Genomic DNA, 22,456 nt, shown 5'->3' with positions numbered 1-22,456 from the left:
ACTGTATGCTTACCAAGTGCCAACTACCTCACTAAGAATTTTGTATATGTCCCTTATTTCATTCTCACAAAAAACCCAAGACAATGTTATTTTTGCCATTATAAGGTTGAAGACTAAAACTTAGGGAAATTAAGGAAAGTACCCAAAATAGTGTAGTTATTAAGGGTCAAACCTAAACTCTGATACATGTGGAGTTAATAGTAACCCTTGTATATACTTATATAGTCTAAATTTTTCTGTTCTTGTGTTAAAGTGACAAATATAAAGCTTTAATAAATAATCCTAAGCCTCATATTTTATGCATTATAAACATTTGGTTTAGAAACAGCAGCATGTTTCTTTGTGGTCCCTTCAACTCACTTTTAAAACACATGAGTTTAACTTAGTATTTTGACTTGATTAGCTTGTTTCTGCTAGATAAAAGCACATAGTCTAATGAAACATGACATTGAAATAAAGGAGATTGAGGAACTAACTTCTTCAAGATCAAAATTTTAAAGGACTAAGATCATCTTGAAAAAGATTATTTAGTTTTTTAAAGGTATGCACTAACATCAATGTACATATATGTAGGACTGATAAATATACCTTCTTTTTTGTGGCAGATGAAAAAGGTTTAAAACACAAATTTGACAGTTTGCAACATTCTTTGCATAAGCTGATGCTTGGAAATATTTTTTAAGCTGAGATTGTAACTTGCCAGAAATGAGATTCCTTATATTTACCATTCCTTAATAGCATGGCATGTCTAGCAACAATTTCAGACAGAAATGTCATTGTTTCTGCATAGTTTTTGGTAGGGCAGGCTGTTTTATGGGGATTAAGCAAGGAGGAATACAGGCAGAATACAGGAAGGAAAACTGTTGAGCTCTGGTATTAAAAATAAAGTGTGAATCCAAATTAGCAGTTGGTGAGAAAAATACATACAAAAAAAAATACAGGGGCAAGATAGGAAGATAGGCAGCCATTAGTTTATTAACAGGTGTGAATATAACTTAAAACACTTGAAGGGAAAAAAAAAGTATAAAACAAAGTGTCAAATAAATTAAGACCATGTTTACAACTGTGAGTCCTCAAAGAACACTCACCAACCAGGCTAAGTAAAGGTCAAGGAGCCTTAAAAATACTGTCTACCCAGAAATGATGTAATTTCCATAGCAGTAACAAATAATAGTAGTCCTGAAAAGGCTATGAACTACAATCTTCACTGGGTTACTGGCTGGGGGAACTTTGACATTTCCTGTTAAGCGTTTTTATAACTTTAAATTCTGCTCTGTTTAACTTACACTTGAACCATGAAGAATTACAGTATGCATTTCATTCCCAAGAGATTAAAAAGTATGTCTAAGTGGGAAGACACAGTTTAATTTGTAATTTGGAAGAAGTGTGGGAGACAAGACAAAAAGATGATGGGTTATCACTTGAAATTTTTGAGGATTTTTTCTCTAGTTTAGATTTGTCTTGTACTTTTTATTATTAACAAAATTCATACTTGCTCTTTTGCAATTTATAAAATTTTTGGCTATAAAATAGCTTATAATTCTTTACAATCAGTGAAATAAATTATTTATTATCGTAGACTCTTCTGTTTTAATTTCGCCATTCTATATATTTATCTTTTCTAGTTCTCCATTATGGATATTAGAAACATAAATGACGTCTGATAAAAAGTAAAAATTGGATTGCCACATTGATTTAATTAGTCACCACTAAACGAGTTCCTTAAGTCAGAATTTTGCTTCTGAAGAAGCCCTTCTCCAATGATAATCCTTCAGCAGTTTTCACCAATGTGGTCTCCGAGGAGCATAGCTTCCATATTCCCCCTGACTGCATATAGAGGCTGGGAGAAGTCTCATTGTTTTCTTTCCCAGTAATCTATTTCCTGTATTTTTCCCCAATAGGCTTCTCTATCTACAGAGAAGAGTAGAATTATCACACAAAAGGACTGTTATTTTTAGACTTTTCTATTAATTTTTTAAAGATCTTCCATGAGGAAATTTGAGAACGTCACAAAACATAACTATTTTGTCTGTTTTATCGTTTTCCTCAACTCCATCCTCCCCAGAGATAGCAGGATAACCTATCTAAAATGGAAGTTGAGGGTTTAAAATTCTCAAATAATCATTCCCCTCCCTTCAGAATATCCGGTCTTCCCACCTCACAGATAGGCACCAACAAAAGAACTAGCATACCATACTCTTGTTGCTTCCGGAGTTTGGTTTATACATCTTCTTCCACCCTCCATTACCTGACTCCTCAGGGTCATACAATTCAGTGTCTGCTCCCCAGGAATCCTTCCCAGAAACTGTACTCCCCATCCTATCTCAGGTGGTACTACATTTTCTTTCTTGAATGTTCTCAAAACCTGTCTAACACACGTCACTGCTTTTGCCATGTTGTATTTCATTATCTATGTATCTGTCTACATCATTACATTGTGATCTGGAGGGCAAGGACTTCACAAATTATTTTATTTTTAAATTCCAATGCCATAGCAGATATTCTAGCATATAGTAGACACTTAGTAAGTACTTCTTAAATTTTAAAAAAATCAAATATATTGAAAACTCAGCTGAACCATCTGAATTTAAGGCTGATTCAATTTGGCTAATGCGCATCTCCGTGGACGCTGTTTGCCTCAATTCTAGTATCACAACTTTTCTTTACCAGAGTATCTCTTATGAACGCTAGAGTGTGTGTATGTATGTGTGTGCGTGTGTGTGTGTATGTGTGTGCGTGTGTGTGTGTATGTGTTTAATTTTATATTGTTCTGCTTCTTTAGGGTGTTTTTTGGTTTGGTTTTGCATTTTTCTCAAACATTGTCTGTTTTCCATTTTTCTTTTGATCTAAGTTTTAACATAGCTATTATATGGTTAGTTAGTAATGGATTAGAGTAGTTGGCAAAAACTGCACCACAATGTAAATCTTAAAGACTGCCTTCAAATAACTCTAAATGCAAGATGTTAGAATAACTATATCAAAATTATTTCAATATATATGTATTTGCATCTATTTTGATCATCTTAACACTCAAAATCAAAATCACTCTATAAATAAGCTTTATTAACTATTGCTTTCAGATTATAATAATCCATGGGAATTTCAAATTTATGTGTTCTTAAAGCTGGGAGTTTTGTTGACTTTTCCTCCTCAACCTCAAATTTTCACAGCTATCTTTCCCTCCTTAATTGTATTAATTGTATTAAGGTATATGAGCAAATAACATACTGGGGAGAAGAATATTTTGGTTGTTTATAAAGTGATTGTTCATATGATTTATAACATATAAATCACATATATATCATATATGTTATATATCACATAAGATATATTATAAATTACATATACTATAGTATATGATATATTATAATACATGGTGTCTGATTTGATGATGAGATTGAAGGTAAATATGGCTATCTTTATGATAGTTTTTAGTATCTAAGAGTAAAACTCTTCATCATCCACAAGTATAAAACAAAAGTTGTGCGTTATATTACACTGAAAGGCAAACAAAGCAACACATAAATCATGCAGAAAAAAACACATTATAGCACAAGTAAAATAATTATCTATCCTCTCTGTGATATACACACATACATTCCAGATGTGCCTATGCAGATGTGTGTATATATACACATGCTTGTGTAATATATAAAAAGAGAGATTGACAATCATGACTGAAAGAATAATTGTTTAAATTATGTTTTAGATTTGGTATGCTAGCAGTATGCCAAAATTAAAGCAAGGCACATCAATACCATATTACATTTCTATTTTATGACTTAAATAATATAATAAAATGCATAGGAAAATAAATTTAAATATAACACAATGTTAACAATACTTATCTATCAGCAGAAGAAATACAGATTTTTTTTCTTCTTTCTGCTTTTCTGTATTTTCTAGTTTTCAAAAACAAATCTAACAGAAAATATAACCTCTGTTTAAAAAAGAAACAAACAAGGGTATGGTCTTTTCCTTTCTAGCACTCACACTTCAAGCTACTTGCATATTTTAAAGCATTTTCACATTAATATATCCTTTGATCCTTACAAGAAAACAGATTCCTACAAAAGAAAACACAGTAGGCTGAGAAATTAAGGAACTTTCTCAAGATTGCCCAGCTATTGAATGGCAGAGACACTTTTAAAACAAATTGTGGATGTATTCTAAGCACTGGCTATTTGATGAAAGTGGGAATCATAGAACAGTGAAGAAGGTATAAGAGGAAGAGGGAGAGCCACAGACTCAGGAAACAGGAAAGGCCCCTAGGTAGTAAAACCAAGGAGAAACTCACATGGAATGAGGGTATACCATGTGCTCCACTGAGTTCTAAGCATTTGGTACACATAATGACCTTTAATTTTCTATGAGGCACTTAATATTACCAACCCCATTTTACAATGGGAAATTGAATTACAGAGAAGTTTTTTAAATTGGTCATAGTCACAGAGAGATAAGAGTCAGAGCAGGAATTCAAACCCAGGCATTCTGATCTGTTAATCTAGACTCTTAATCACCACCCTGCAGTGCTCTAGCGTAAGCCACAAAAGTCACCATCTAACGCCCTCCACTGAGTTTCAGGTTTTCCTGAGAGACCTAAATGGTCAGAAATAAATCAACTGTTAACCATTTCGGCAAACTAAAATGCTTAAAATGTATTATTTTCCTAGAATATTATTTTTAATTTCTTTTAAAAGGTAAAAGGAAACCAAAAGATTAGCACAATGTAGGGGCAATTTAACAACCTAATTTAAAAAAAAACTCATTATGGGAGAAAAATGCTTTAATTGCATGAAAATAGAAATCATCTAGATATATTCGTCATGAACTATATTCAATAGCTGAGTAAATAGTAACAGAATAAATAACAACAAACAACTATCTAAACTTGAAACCACAATATACAAACACCTTTAACATAGGCATTTATCAATAAATCTAACATCTTGCCTTTGGTTTTTCTTCTGCTCAGAGCTGTAGCTGTAATCGTTTTAAATGGAGATGGGGTAATAGATATACAGTCTAATGTATTGATATCTGTGGGGGTATCCAGAAATAATATAGCTGTCTGTGGATCTGGTATCTGTGGAGGTATCCAGGGACCCCCACAGATACCAGATCCACAGATGCCCTAGTCCCTTATATAAAATGGTATAGTATTTACATATAACCTACACATATCCTTCCCTATACTTAAAATCATTTTTAGATTACTTATAATATCTAATACAAGTTCATGCTATGTAAATAGTTGTTATATTGTATTGTTTGGGGAGTGACAAGAATAAAAGTCTGTGCTTGTTCAGCGTAGATGCAGCCATACTTCTTTTCTCCAAATATTTTCCATTCACCATTGGTGGAACACAGGGATGTGGAACCCCTGCACATGAAAGGCTGACTCTGTGTGTGTGTGTGTGTCTGTGTGTGTGTGTGTGTAACAGAAATATATTGAGAAAGAGACTTTTTATGAGTCTTCTTTTCTCATCTAAACCCACAGAGGGAGCAATTTTAACCTTAGACTTTTGCTAGACTTCGTTGAAAATAAAAACATTTTCTCACCTGTGACTACTCAATAAATCAGAAAACATTTCTTTAAATCTTTAATTTCTGTAAAACTAGACTTGAATTTAACCACTTAGCTTTTCCAGATTATATGTCCCTGTTCCTACTGGCTGCAGACCAGTTGAAGATAAATGATTATCTATTTCAATCACATTTGAACATGGTACAGCCAGTAATAACTAGTACAAGAGCAATGCAACTAGATTCTAGAATAAATAAAATAAAATGCCTCCACTTTATTTCATTTTCTTTAGGCTTTCTTGCAGAATTTGGTGAATCAATTATTAAATATTAGTATCACTCATTGAGTTAGATAACCTACTATCTTCATTATTCTAGTCTTAACGTATTCATTCTCTTTGTCTGGACTGGTTTTTCATAGAGATACAACGTAAATTGGCAGGCTAGATTTAAAACTCTTTACCTTTAAGTATTTTCTTTACTATTCTTTTTTTAAATATAATCCTTGCAAATTTAGACACCACAGAAAACTGTTATTTGCCTCATAATAGCCTCTTCAGTGTGTTTCACAGTCTTTTGTGGAAAATAATGACATAATGATAGTGTTCTCAAACCTATATTTCTACTTGATAAACTAGCAATTATATGATTAAAGCATTTTTAGAAACTCACATTAAGTATATGATACTCTAGAAACCAGTCCATCATGTAATTACACAGTCAGGGGAGAAATAATTTACATAACTAAAAACCATCTGAAACACTGTTCAAGACCAGTATGTGATTTTTTAATGAATAAAAATTTAAGAAATATTTAAATATTTATACATATAATATACTTTTAATGTTGATTAGAGCTATGAATTTTATATTTTATAAGTTGGGTTTAAATTATTATATTATAAAAGATTTTACTAAAGGGATGGGTAAAAAGAAGCTATGTTAAACTCTATTGGAAACAAGTGTTAATGTGCTGAATACATTAGGATGAACCCAGATAAACCTGATGATTTCTCTTTAAATAAAACACATACTTATTGAGAACAGAGGCAGGCAATGCTTAGGCATTTGAGCTCTGTAATGCACACAAATTTTGCCAAGGATTTTTCTTAGCTATATATTAAAGGCTAATTTAACTAGATCTTTGTGATTTCCTTTAATGTCAAATCATTACACCAGCATTGTGGTGAGGTGTAAGAGATATAAATATATTTATACACATCATTTATGAGTCTTTTTAAGAAAGAAAAATAAAATATATTTTTATTGAGTTACAGCTATTAAAAAAAAATCTATCTCTTTAAGAATACACAAGAAACCTATAACACACATTACCTGTCTGTGGCCATGATGGGGAAAAATGTGTAGAAATTAAACAGCGGGATGGGAAGGAAAGAAGGCTTTTCACAGATATCTATACACTTTCTGGGTTTTGAATCATTTGAATATATTACCTACACAAAAACTATGTCAATCATAAAAAAGAAAGAAGCTTGGTCCTTGTGTGGAATAGGGACTGTGAGCTAGATCAAGTACATTCTTGGCTAAGATGCAAAGTGAGCTTTAAGAGTAAAAGACACCAAAGTTAGATGCCACTTGTTACTGGCATATTCCACCACTACACTCCTCAATGGCATTGGCTTGTATGTTTTCTAACTCAAGAGAAATAGGAAAACATGTCATATTTTATTTTATAATTACAGCAACATGGCAGAATCAGGCCACCACAGGGAACCTGGGTATCCATGCCTAGTGATCAGCATAATAATACATACTTTTGACAGTTTTTGACACAGATGGTGAGGAAACCAGTAATGGCCAACAACTAAGTACCACTATTCTATATAATGCTTAACCTCAGCCCTCAGTAACGTCATTGGGATAGCCATTCTCAAAACCTCTGCCATTTGAAGCACTACAAAGGGCTGAGAATAAAAATAAAGACAGCTAACAAAGTACACCCATAACATAACAACCATGCTGATCTCAGCAAACTTATGTGTAATTATCTGGTTCTTCTAGACCTATACTTCCTGAGTCATTCATTTTGTGACTGTGCTGGTATTTTGAAGCAAGGTAAAAGAATTGTTAATTTGTGAGCTATTGTATAAAAGATAAATATGATTGAGAAAGCATGTGACAGTAGTGTAAAGCTTCACAGAGTCACCATACACAAGATGCTGTGGCTCCACTATAGCAATGGGAATTAGGTAGGGCTGGAATTATTAGCTATATTTTTCTGTCACTTAGCAGTGAAGAGCCTGTCTTAAGACTAGTAAGTAGCAGGACTAGAACTCCCTCCCAGGTCTCTGAGCTCATGTTCACTGCTATCATCTATCATGTGTCCTTTTCAGCATCAGGGTTTTTTCTCCTTTCCCAAGTAGCAAAGGCTTTTCACAATTGTGTTGCAAAGACCGCACCAGAAACAAGATATATAATACTTAATAACATTTTCTGCTTCACCGAGGGAGGACTACAACAACATGTGAGGTTTTCTGGTCTTTAATGTAATTTCTTTGAAAAGGTCAAAACCGTTAAAAAGGAACTACTGTATTTTGCTAAAAAACATAAACATCGATTGCAACATTTGAGCTTTCAACTCAGAATATAAGAACATTGCCTCCTGTGATTTTGATTTTAGATAACCAACTGCAAATTCTGATACAACTCCTGGCTGACCTTATCAGTTTATATCTAGGGATGTTCAAATTAAAAATAAAATTGAATTCGTTTCTTTATCATACTTTTACACAGCCATAGATTTCCCATCTTCCTACCACAGTAGAAGGCACTGCAGCAGCGTATCAATATAACACGCTATGGAAGATTCAAATCCAAACCTGATGGGAAATGCAGATCATACTATTCTTTGGGCTAAGAAAAAAAAAAAAACACACAACCTTGAGGAAGTCTTTTCTGATTTTATTTTCACTGCACTTTGCTATATGCTGGTAGAGTTTCAGTACATGCAAGCGCTGAGTCCCTCAAAGTAAAAATATGGAGGTCTTGAGGTCAGACCAACTACCCTGTTGTCATTCATTTCCTGTGCTAATGTTACACTGAAGAAAGTTTTAAAACTTTGATGTAAACAGAGCAAGATTAAAAAGAAAACTGGAAGAAATCAAACTTTCAGGAAAATAAAGGTCATAATTATTACATTACAAATTCTGCCCTTTGTGCCTTAATAATATGACATATCATAAAATGCCATTTTAATTGTTTTACCATCTATTTAGATGTTTTGTATTTGTTATTATTCCCAGCAGCTAACAATAAGAAAATAGCAACATTAAGCTCAGTTTATTATTTTCTAGAAATCATGATTCTAATGAGCTCTGAAGAAAATGTTGTTAATCATAATTCTTTTGCAGTCTTGTAAAATAAATACTAATGCTCATGTATAAAGTATATATAAGAAAATATATATGTGTGTGTATATCTTGAACGGTGATTCTCTTTTTAAAATGATTTCATTTTTCTCTTTTCCACAGGAAAAATTGTTTAATCAATTTTACTAAAATTTCACAGCAGAACTCAAACAAAACAGAACACATTGCAACAAAATATTTCAGCATATACTGAATAGTGCCCACACCCTGTCTACGCAGATGTGTATTCCAGAAGAAGATTGTTCTATAAGTTTCATGCAATTAAAGGGCTTTGTCATAGAAAAGCCTTTGCACTGGACCGAAGTCAGAGAATCTATAGGCTAGCCTTAACTTAGCCATCTACTGTATGCTTGAGAGCTCTAACACTCACCTTCATATTATTAAAATGGATATAATTATGAAATATTCAGAAGAATTAAATCTACTATATAAGTAAAAGCACTTAATAAACTGTAGAATAATAACACAAATGTAACTTATTCATATTATTAATACTACCTGGACCTTAATGCCATGGTCAGTATTAAGATTCCAGTGTATAGATTCAAATAACTCAAAAAAATTTTAAGTGAATTGAAAGAATAAGATAGGTTATCATTTTAATTTTTATTTCATTATATTTTTGGAATTATAATGAAGATGACATTTATATTTGGGGAGAGCAAAAAGACTCTACTTATTCTTAAAGATAAGTGCTCTTCTCATACTTCTACTTATGACAAAACACAAAATGTTCATTTCCTACTCCTACTTCCTATACAAAACTCAAAAATGTTAATTTTTTAAAGAAGGCAGTACAACAGCTGGGTTTTAGAATCCTGTGAATCCTCAAATCCACCAATTACCTCTGTGACCAGGAGGTAAGTTACCTAACCTGTTTCAGTTTCTTCTTGATGACAACAGTACTAATATCTCAGAAGACTGCTGACAATATAAATGAGTTACATAGGTTTAGAACTTAGCATGTCTGACACATAGTAATAACTCAACAAATGTTGTTACAGTATGACTACATATTTCCTCGCATTGGCATTTTGGACACAGTGATCAATTCCTAATCTCTATTTGTGAAGACCAAAAAGATTAGCATCCATCCCAGATTCGTCTTCTTTCATGTGTCAAGGCACTTTCCATGTAGAGTCCGTTCAGATGAAATTACAGCAATCCCCTCTTTCAAGTTCAATATTTTTGCCAAAATCATCTGATCCAAGAAAACTGTAATACACTTAGGTAGCTTAATGCCCATAATTTCTAGTCTTAAATAATCACAATAGACTTAGTAAACATTTATTTCAAATTCTTGCCATGTGACTTCATTTTTTTTTTTTCATTTATCTGAAGGAAAAAAAGGTGTTTATAGAGCCGCTACCACATCGCAGGCGTTATTTTAGGTTGTGGGATACAAAGTTAAGCAAAATCAAACAAACAAACAAAAACTGAAAAGCATAATCCCTGCCTTTGTGTAATAAGAAAGATCAATATTAATCAAAGTAATTACACAAAATAAATGTAAATTTTCATCTATATTAAGTGATATAAAGGAGAAAAACCCGGTGCTATGGGAGTATAATTCTGTGGGAAAAGAACAAATTATGTTGGAGAGGGAAAGCTGCTCTGCAGAAGTCATAACTGAGTTAGTATTTGAAGAAACCGTGAAACTAACAGAGCAAAAGCTATGAACAATCATGTTTCAAGTACAAGGAGCTACGTGTGGGTAACAGGGAGCATGGGGCTTTCAGGGCATGAAAGAGGGAAAGTGAGACTGGAGCTCAGAGAAGGGAAAACATGGAGTAAATGAGATGAGGCTGGAAGAGGAAGCCAAGCTTTGTAAGCCATATTGAAGAGTTTATTTTCTTTTCCTAAGAACAAAGGAACACCATTAAAGAACTTTAAGCATAGGTATATAGAAGAGAAGAAGAGGTTAATATAATCAAATATGAATTGTTCATGCAAAAACCAATTTAGGGGGCATCAGAGTAGCTATGGAGAAACTAGTTGGGAGGTTGTTGCTGGAATTCAAGAAAGAGAAAGTGGAATATTAGACTGAGCTAGAAATTTTGCTAGTGATGGAGGAAGAGCTTGGTTTTCCACAAAATATAAATTCTTTTCTTTCATTCCCCAGGCACATTTTTTTTATATATATAAAGACATTTCCCTTTTAAAACATTCTAAAGAGTCAAAGTAGAGGGTAATAGCGAATAAAAGGATCCCATATGCATTTGAAGCCATGAGGGAACAGTTAAAATGCCAGTTTCAAAATAATCAGTACTATTTTCCTCCAGGTGAAAGTCCTTGTTTAGTATTAATATAAAACAACACTGAAAATGAACCAAAAGGAAACAATTTTCATTGAAACACATTTTTATTATGAAAATGTCATAGGTAAACAATCATTTATGAGAAATCAGGTGAAAGAGTAGTAATACCTTTGACTTCAGGTTGAAAGAAAGGAAAACACATTCAGGAAGTTAAGAGAGTCACAGGCAACAGATCCTATAGTAACACTTGCAAAATAACCAAAGGCATCATCTTTGGAGCCAGCCAAAAGACCTAGTTGCTGCCTTAGAGAGAATATGTCCCACGTTTTGGCCACTAAGCAACCATGCTTTATATGCAAAAGTGATACATATAATAGCCAAGGCACCTTCTTAGTACTTCACAGAAACTGAGCAAATGTAAACATATATACACACACACACACACCCCTAAAATACATAAGCTCACAAAATACACAATCTCACAGATGTGAAAAAGTAAATCAAAAGGAACGGCACAAAACAGACATGCAGAAACATTGGTTACAATTTTCTCTAATAGTATCTCTCCCCAAAAAAACAAAAAACAAAAACAAAAAAATATCAAATGAAATCATTGGCAGTCTAGTTCTCCCTGAGTAGAAGTGAGACATCAATTTAGATCATCCTGCACATCGAAAAGTTACTGCACTGCAGGGATTTCCAATTACATAATGCAGAATCAGAACTCTGGGTGTTACTTGGCTGCCAGCATCCATGGGTGAGTTGCGTAACACTCCTCTGTCATGTAGCTCATGTGAGAAAAGACTTCCGCTGTTCCAAGAAATGGCACTCTTCTTGGAGACCTTCCCAGTTACACAAAAGAGCATAATTTCCACATTATCCTCTGGCATACTGTCTAGGATAAGTCTATGATAGCTTTATGTATAAATTATATACACAGTTCTGCTAATGACAGGCATACAGACTGCGTTTTGATGGTAGTGGTGCAGAAAAACAAAATCAATTTGTTTTCCAATTTTTATAAAATGACACCTGAACTATCTATAATAATCAACAGAGACTCTGAGGGTTAGATGGTAGGTAGAGTAATTGCAGTTATTATCTAACAGACAAGTACTGGAGTTGGCAAGCAATGTCAAAAGGGTGCAGACTTACCAACCACCTCATAACTGGCTTATTTCAGTATTTTCATTTTAAGTCTTTCAAACTTTTAATTTCATTCTTACCTCAGCTTTTCATCAGGGACTGCACTCTTTTGCATGGTGGTTTAATTTTCTACATATGAAAGAATATTTGCAAAAGAGAGACAAAAAAGTAAGGGAAAATGAATATTTTGTATATTTATTGTCTCTTTGATGCCAAAATTCCATATGTAGTGCATACTGTTTGCCGAATATGAAGGATAATCTGGAGGATAAGACAGTGGTCTTTTCTGTAGAAGCTCACAATTCTCTCATTAACAAGTCCAAAACATGAAAACTTTTGTATACTGGCTATCAGCATTATTTGGAAAGTTTCTTTTTAGTTTATTAAATTCAACAATTTTAAACTACGTAAAAATGAAAACTAGAAAATAGAAGTAGTTATTATAATACTTAATATTTCTTAAGCATTTACTATGTATACAAGTTTTGCACATGTCCTTATGTTACCACTACATTTTAATCTTCATTTTAAAGATGAAAAAATTGAGGCTCACACAAGTTAAGCAAGTTTCACATTACAAATCTCATAAACATAGCCTGAATTTAAATTACTGTTGTCTCATGCCATGGTCCTCTCTCATTCATTTCTCTTATTGCTCCATTTTAACATTTGCCATAATCTCAACATTAAGGCATTAGTGCCTCAGGTTTTTTGTTTGTCTATTTAATTCTACTGCTTGACTTGAAAAATTTGCTTCAATTTATTGTCTTTTTCTCTTTTCATGAGGATGCTATTGAGGAAGTTTCTGAATGATTCCATTGTAGTTGAAAACATAACTATGTGGCTCTCTCAAATTATTATTCTAATGATTTAACGCTAAAATTTATGTATTGAGCAGCTGCTATATGCCAAACACTGTGCTAGATGCTTTATGAGTAAAGATGTGGTCTTTGCCCTATGCCTGCAGGAAAACCAGAATCAAATAATACATAAAATAAAGGTCTAATCAGTGACATGGTAGGAAGAGTACAGGGTGCTAAGGAAGCATCTGCCAGCAGAAGACTCAGCCCAGACTTCCTGTAGGAAGTGGAATTGGAACTGCTACTTAAAACTTGAGGAGGACGTGGGCTAGTTTTAATCTTTGCTTTTCCCACGTTGGCCTCACCTCCCAGAATTTGGCTTCTATACATATATTCAACTGAATTTCCATTCTCCACGGCCACCAACCATCACCTAATTTCCAAATGCAATGACTCATGTGGCAATATACACTGTCCACCAACTGCAGCTCTTGAGATTTTCTCTTCCCTGGATAGCCCTACTTCATATCTGTTTTTCCTCCATCCATTCCTGACCATCTGCATTCACTTTTCTGTCTCCTTACTCTTGCTGTTCCTCTTCACACTTCTTACCTGAAATTGTCCTCAAGTCTACTCTCCTTTGACTTTTTCTATTTTCTCCTAAATTCTCTCTCTTTTAAACTCATGATTTAAATGATTTTCTTTTTGTAAAATTTTTATTTATTCATTTTTACCTCAGTCCTGCTCCTTCTGTATTAGGTGATTTTATTGTTTTTCATTTTTATGCTTATTTCCCTCTTATAGCATAAGGAGATTCATATATATTTGCACATAAGATATAGTGTATATTATATATATTCTATATATAATGACATAAATAAAACCAAATTGTAAATTGTTTTAAAATGTTTAAAATTATAATCTTATCTTTAAAATTTTTAGTAAGTTATATGATTCACTTGTGTATTATATATGAAACTAACATATGCCAGAATTTTTAAAAAAAGACAGAGATTATCTGTGCTTGGAAAGAACGAGAGAGAGGGAACGAGAATGAATAAATAAGGTTCATGCCTAAAATGCCATTGTCTTCCCTTCCACTCAGATTTACCTTTTGCATTGTCAAGGGACAGAGACATTAATCTCTTTGACTAGATAATTAAGGGCAGGGGAATCAGTGGCACTTTTTCCCACAATTATTAAAGTTTAAGGAAATATTATCATTTCATCAGAGAGTATACTTCATGTGGAAACTTCTATGGCTTTTCAACAGCTTAACCACTTGAAAATATCAGAAAAGTGAAATAAACACTAGATTGAATGGGATAAAGTTAAAAACAAAATGTTTGTATTCTCACAATGATAAAAAAAAAAAAAGGTTTTCATGAAGTTAGTTGAATTTATTACCATTTCTTATTTTGATATGCCTATTGTCCTGGCTTGGCCAGTAGGAACTCTTTCATGCTGGCTTCTGTGTATTTGAGTATGTCCCATTTATTCATTGAGTACTTTCTTACATTCTGGCACAAGAAGGCTCCAGGTATACATTCTCTTCCCAAACTCTGGGATTAGCTATTTCTCCAAGTATCTCTGTTTTCTTGTATGGAGGATGGCATTTATAAACAAACATCTGAGTGATAGATGTATTTATTGCAACTGGGATATCAATGTTTCCAGGTTCTCCCAGTGAATGGAGCTAGTCTCTATATATACGCATACATATATTTATACCTATTTGTATTTTTGCACATGTCAGTATATATTGAAAACCTTGGCTTTACATTTATACTTCCAATTCTAATCCAACACCATGAAGTTCTTTCTAATGTCCTCCCTTTCCATATGGATATCATATGGATAGTAAAAAACCTGGCTCTCAATATCTTCAGTATATGTACTAATCCGATGTCCCTTACATGTAAAATCTTTCAGCACTATGCCTGGCTACTTCTGCCCTCAAAATGAATATCTTCTTAAATCTTTCACAGTCTGCAATTGTGTTCCAGGCTGTCTATCGTCATCTTTTCCTCGACACAGCCAACCTCCTAAACTCGTGTGGGCTCTCATCTCATAATATCATGCATCAGACTGAGCCACTATATTCCCATCATCCCTTATGGACCCCTACCTCACTGGGAAGGAAGAGAGGAAACAGTCAAGGAGAGAAAGAGGATTTTCTTTATAGGCAGTATACATCCCATGAGTTTCTGATGGGCTGTTAACACCCATAATCTCAGTGTTCTCCTTTAATCTACAAAGATGGCAAATTTAGGAAGCATATACAATCTTAAGTCACATCAAATCATACCACTTCCTTTTTATAGTAAATTAAGTAAATATGGCAAAATACAGATACATCTATTCATTTCCAGCTTTGATGTCTGTTTTCAACTAACAGAGTAGAAGCCATACCTTTGTATTGCATGGCTACCATACTGCTCAACTTGTCACTAATGTGAGTATGCCTAGCTATAGTTGGTTGAAATCTCCCAGGGGCAACAAGTTACATCAGTGTGAAGAAGAAATAAGCCTGTGTTACCTTTGATCTTGTCAGTGCAGTCTGGTCTCCACTGAAAGAAGGAAAGGGCCAACAACTTAGATCATAAACTTTGACAAACCAGTTTCTATGTGGAATTCCAAATATTAAAGTGTGCCACATTTTTAAATGATTGTGGAGAGGTTAATCCCTGAAGCCACATTCCAACAGACAGGTAACCATGCAGCAGTAAGCAAACAAAAAATGGACCCAAAGGCTGATGTTAATTTAATAGCTGTACTTTTATGATTTCTAAATATTCTAGGAGAGCTAGACTCATCATTAGCTGGCTAATATTAAGTACGAAATATTTGGCAACTCACAGAATCTTGACACGCACATATATGTATATACATATGTTGTTTTCATTACTAGAACTTTGTAATATAATTTGAAGTCAGAAAGTGTGATGCCTTCAGCTTTGTTGTTTTTTATCATGATTGCTTTAACTATTTCAGGATTTTTTGTGATTCTATAAAAATTTTAGGATTGTTTTGCTATTTCTGTGAAGAATGTCATTGTTATTTTAATAGGAGTCAAATTAAATCTGTAGATAATTTTGGGTAGTATGGACTTTTTAACAACATTAATTCCTCTAATCCTTGATCATGGCTATCTTTTTGTTTTCTATACAGGTGTGTCCTCTTGAATTTTTTTCATCGGTGTTTTACAATTTTTCTTGTAGAGATCTTTCACTTCCTTGGTAAAATTTATTCTTAGGGGTTTTTCATAGTTATTGTAAATGGAATTGCTTTCTTGATAACTTTTTCAAATTGATTGCTGTTAGTATATAGAAATGTTACTGATTTTTGTGTGTTGATTTTATGTCCTGCAATTTTCATGAATTTATTTCTCAGTTCTAAGAGGTTTTTGGTGGAATCTTTAGGTTTTTTAACATATAAGATCATGTTATCTGCAAACAGGGACAGCTTGACTTCTTCCTTTCCTATTTGGATACCATTTATTTCTTTATATTGCCTAATTGCTCTGTCTAGGACTTCCAGAACTATGTTGAATAAAAGAGGTAAAAGTAGTAATCCTTGTCTTGTTCCAAATGTTGGTAGAACAACTTTTAATTTTTATCTGTTCAGTATGATATTAACTGTGGGTTCATCAAATATGTCTTTATCATTTTGAGGTCTGGTCTTCCACACCCAATTTGTTGAAAGTTTTTATCAGGAAAGGATGTTAAATTTTATTGAATGAATGCTTTTTCAGCATTTATTAAAATGATCAGATAGTTTTTGTCCTTGATTCTGTTGATGTGATATCTCATGTTTATTATTTTGCATGTATTGAACCATCCTTGCATCTTTGGGATGAATACCACTTGATCATGGTGAGTGATCTATTTAATGTGTTGTTCAATTCAATTTGCTAGTATTTCACTGAGGATAAATCTTTAAGGTAATATATGAAGGGACCAAGTTATTTCTAAGTAACTGAACTCTACCCTAGAACAAAGCTCAGTAACATATATAGGAATACAAAAATACCAGCACCCAACAAGGTAAAATTCACAGTGCCTAGCAGCCAGTCAAACGTTACCAGAGCTTGGGAAACAAAGTGAGACCCTGCTCTAAAAAAAAAAAAATTAAAAAAAATTAGCTAAGATTGGTGACACATGCCTGTAGTCCCAGCTACTGTGGAGGCTGTGGTGGGAGGATAACTTGAGCCCAGGGAGTTAAGGCTGCAGCGCACCATGATGTGCCATTGCACTCCAGCCTGGGTGACAGAGTAAGACCTTGTCAAAAAAAAAAAGAAAAAAAAAAACCAAGCATGGAAAGAAGTAGGAAAATATGACCTATTTTAAGTATTACATTTAAAAAAAAGAAAGAATCAAAATGAATCAACTGAAACCAATCCAGAAATGATACAAGTGTTACAATTAGCAGACAAGGGTGTTTTCCATATTTTAAAAAATTCAAGTAGAGACATAGAAGAAGATGTTAAAAAATAAAACTTCTAGAAATAAACACTAGAAAGTCCAGGATAAAAAATATAATGAATTGTATGAATAGCAGATTAGTCATCGCAGAAAAAAAGATTTAGTGGACCTGAAGATATGGCATTAGAAACTATCAAAATGAAAAACTGAAATAAAGATAATTGAAAAATAGAGTTTCTCTGAGGTATGAAATTCATCTAAAAATGCAAAGACATAGACTAGTCAAAACAACTTTCAAGGCTAGGCGCGGTGGCTCATGCTTGTAATCCCAGGCGTGGGAGGCCAGAGCGGGCAGATCACGAGGTCAGGAGATCAAGACCATCCTGACTAACACGGTGAAACCTCATCTCTACTAAAAATACAAAAAAAATTAGCCAGGCATAGTGGCGGGTGCCTGTAGTTCCAGCTACTCGAGAGGCTGAGGTAGGAGAATGGCATGAACCCAGGAGGTGGAGCTTGCAGTGAGCCGAGATGGCACCACTGCATTCCAGCCTGGGCTGCAGAGCGAGACTCAGTCTCAAAAAAAAAAAACAAAAACAAAAACAAAAAGAAAATAGTTGGAACACTAATAGTACCTAATTTCAAGATGGATATAATCTATAGTAATCAAGGCAGCATAGTTTTGACATCAAAATACCCAAATAGATCAACGGAATAGAACAGAGAGTACAGAAACAGACCTACATATACATAGACAACTGCTGTTTTGGCAAAGGTCAAAAGGCAATTCAACTGAGAAAGAATAGTCTTTCAAAAAATGGTTTTGGAACAATTATATGTCCATATGTGGGAAAATAAACTGATCTATACCTCATACCATATACCTAAATTAATTGAAAATGGATTGTAGACCTAAATGCAGAGCATAAAACTATAAAACTTCTGTAAGAAAATATAGAGAAAATCTTTTTGACCCTAGTTTAGACAAACAATTTTTAGATATTATGCCAAAAGCATGATACAGCAAACAGAAAACTGGTAAATTATACTTCAGCAAAATTGAATATGCCTGCTCTTTTAAAGACACTGTTAAGAGAATAAATGAACAGGCCACAGACTGGAAGAAAATATTTACAAAGTATATATCTGCCAGAGAACATGTATCTCCCCCAAAAAACTATATTACATATTCTCAAAACTCAATATTAAGAAACAACCAACCCAATTTAAAAACAGGGAGATGATTTGAACAAATACTTCTCCAAAAATGAATACAGATAGCAAATAAGCACAGATAAGATACTCAACATCATTTGTTACTAGGGATATATGAATTAAAACCAGGACACTAACAGTACACACTTATTAGAATTAAAATTACAGTACTGACCATAGCAAGTGTCTCAAGGATGGAGAACAGCTAGAGGTTTCATACACTGGTAGTGAGAATGAAAAAATACTATAACTATGTTAAAAAACAATTTGGAAGCTTCCTAAAAATGTAAACATATACCTACCTACCATATGATCCAGCCACTCCAGTTTTAGGTATTTACCCCAGAGAAATCAAAACCTATGTCCATACAAAGGCTCATATGCAGATGTTCATAGCAGCTTTATTTGTAATAGCCCCAAACTGGAAACAACTCAAATGCCCACCAACAGATGAATGAGTAAACAAATTGTGGTATAGTCATGCAATAAGATATTACTACTCAGCAGCAAAAACGAGTGAACTACATTCAATAACACATGCGACAACATGGATGAATCTCAGAATAATTGGGTTGAAGAAAAAAAGCCATAAACAGAATGATTAAAATACTATTTCAAATGGCTGTTTAATATTGTATCTTTGTATTTTGCAGTTTTTAATATTAAAGCTGCAGATAGCCTTGAAATCTTCAAAATACTATGAAAACATGGGTTGAAGAAAAAAAAGCCATAAACAGAATGATTAAAATACTATTTCAAATAGCTGTTTAATATTGTATCTTTGTATTTTGCAGTTTGTAATATTAAAGCTATAGATAGCCTTGAAACCTTCAAAATACTATGAAAACATTTCATTCATTTATCAAATTATTCCATTTTTATAAAATTCTAGAATATGTAAACCAGTGTATACAGAAAGCAGATTTTTGGATGCCTAGGGACTCATGATGGGGCAGGGGAATGGGAGGAATTACAAAAGGCATGAGGAAACTTGTGGGGTGATCATTATGTTCACTCTTTTGTTTGTAGTGATGGTTTTATGGGTGAATACATATGTCAAAACTTACCAAGTTGTACACTTTAAATATGTGCAGTTTATTATATGTCAATTATTCTTCAATTAAGCTGTTACAAGGAAAAGAAGGCAGAGAATCAGGAGGAAGCAGAACAGGAGGAGGAGGTGGAGAGGAAGGAGGAAGAAGTTGATATATGCGTTTAGAGAAGAGGGGTTTGCTAGAAATATAAATTTGGTAGTAATCAATGTATAGATGATACTTCAAACCTTGGGAATGAATGAAATCACCTAGGACAGATTAGTCAGAAAAGAGAGGTGACCTAGGATACTGCCTTAAGAGAACACCAAAATGTAGAAGTTTAGGATGAAGCAGGTCATGGTAAACTGTTCAGTTTTGTTTTGTTTTTTAGGTGGTTTAAATACAATATCAAGTGAAACATCTAATAATTTTGTTCACTACAGGCTGAACCAGTAGGACTACAGATCCATTCACAATAGTTTGTAACTTCACTATTTTCATGATTTTTCATACTTGTTTCTCTTCATAAGTTCAGGATATTTACAATTATTATTGATGCAAATTTATAGGAGTTGTCCTTTCCCCCTCCCATGTTAGTATTTATAAAAGTTCCATTCAAAATTCTCTATAATAATGAAAATATTTCTTGGATTTCTATGAAATATGCTAGCATATTCTGAAGATAAAATGAGTTCTAACTTAACATTAAAATAACAGCATTATAGATGGCATATGTCATCAATAGAACATAAAATATTAAATATTCACAGAAATAAAGATGTGGAAATTTGTCATTTTAATTATTATTTATGAAACACGTGCCAGTACATCCTAAATTAACCTTGTGAGAGTTTAAAAGTGACTACAATTTTGTATTTAAGCTTAGTGTAAATTCTTTCAAGTGGCTAAATTAATTTTGTATGTTTATTTCTACTATGTCATCTTAAAGCTACAGCCCTGAAACCTTCCAAATAATACAGAAACATTTCAGATTAAATCCATGTATTTATATCAGAAATGGAATTCTCTTTTCTTTTTTTTTTTTTTTTTTTTTTTTTTTTTTTTTTTTTGAGACGGAGTCTCGCTCTGTCGCCCAGGCTGGAGTGCTGTGGCCGGATCTCAGCTCACTGCAAGCTCCGCCTCCCGGGTTCACGCCATTCTCCTGCCTCAGCCTCCGGAGTAGCTGGGACTACAGGCGCCCGCCACCTCGCCCGGCTAGTTTTTTTTTTGTATTTTTTTAGTAGAGACGGGGTTTCACCGTGTTAGCCAGGATGGTCTCGATCTCCCGACCTCGTGATCCGCCCGTCTCGGCCTCCCAAAGTGCTGGGATTACAAGCTTGAGCCACCGCGCCCGGCCCAGAATTCTCTTTTCAAAAACCGGAAAATCAAATGCATCTCTTGCCTCAATCTTCCTTCCTGCTCGGACTATGCACTCTGTCTCTTTCAGCTTCTCACCCAACACTTCCGAGTCACTTTATACTCACTGGCTCCACATCCCATCCTTGCAGCCACGTCAGTCTTCTAAGACTGCTTTCTAAAAGGCCACCATGAATTGTCAGTGGCTAGCATCCCTAAACCCTGTTCTGTTTTCCAGCTACTTGAGCTTGCTGCAACAATGGATAATGCAGATGGCTCCATTCTTTTCACAATTCCCCCCTTTTTTGGTCATCTGAGATGCTACTTCTTTTTACTTTCCATATTATCTTTTTTTAGTTTCTGAGTTTTTCTTCTCAGTTTAAATTGTGAATTTGCATGGTTTTATTTTCTACTCCTTTTCTTCTCTAACTTCTTCCTGGAAAGTCTTATCTCTATACATATTTTTAGCTCCCACCTCCTTAATTATTTGCATTTTCATGAAATAAAAACTATTTTTCCTCTTGGAGCCAAAGCAGCTTTGCCTACCTCAGTTTCTTCGCTAACTCCAACTGGACTTGGAAGACACAGGTCAACGTAATATGGAATTATTCACAGCTTAGAAGTCATATCTATTCAATGATAAACAAGTCTGTTAGCAAAACGTAAAACTTACTAAACAAAATGACAATCAGATGGTTACTTCCAATTTTTGACAAATTTACTTGAGGGGTAGTTTTCAGAAAAACAAACAAATATATAAACTTGTAGTTGTCAGACAGTGGTTACTACATAAAAGTTGTGAGTAAAGGCATTAGAGAAAAAAAGAAAGGAAAGGGTATGAACTCACTTTACCTGGAGCTGGGACTCATTTTACATTAATCTTATATTGAACATGCTCTTTAGCTGAAAGTAAACAAAAGTAAATTAAGGTAAAATTTGCAACCAAAGCATACTGCACTATGCTGAAACTTAGAGAAGCTCTGTTTGTAGTATTTGTGATGCTTCACCGCTGTAGATGAAACTGACTTAAAGTGCTGACGCTGATTTATGAAATTTCTTGGACAAGGTCCAAGATATTCCTATAGTGAGGTCCATCTTAGTGGTTAAGGAACCCAGAGGTTTTGGAAAAGCTTTATTCCTGTAGATGCTGCTAATGGAAGAATATGTCTTATTTTCACAAAGCAACAGTAACAAATTTATCTTAATTTTTAATGTACTCACTGAACAAATTTTTCATCTAAATCACAGTTTATGAGCAATAAAGCATGTAAAATTTGCATCTATGAGTTATTATATATAGTCATTAAA

The sequence above is a fragment of the Theropithecus gelada genome, chromosome 12 (genome assembly GCF_003255815.1).
Source record: "Theropithecus gelada isolate Dixy chromosome 12, Tgel_1.0, whole genome shotgun sequence".
NCBI lineage: Eukaryota > Metazoa > Chordata > Mammalia > Primates > Cercopithecidae > Theropithecus > Theropithecus gelada.
The sequence above is the reverse complement of the archived record's forward strand: the minus strand, read 5'-3'. Positions refer to the sequence as shown.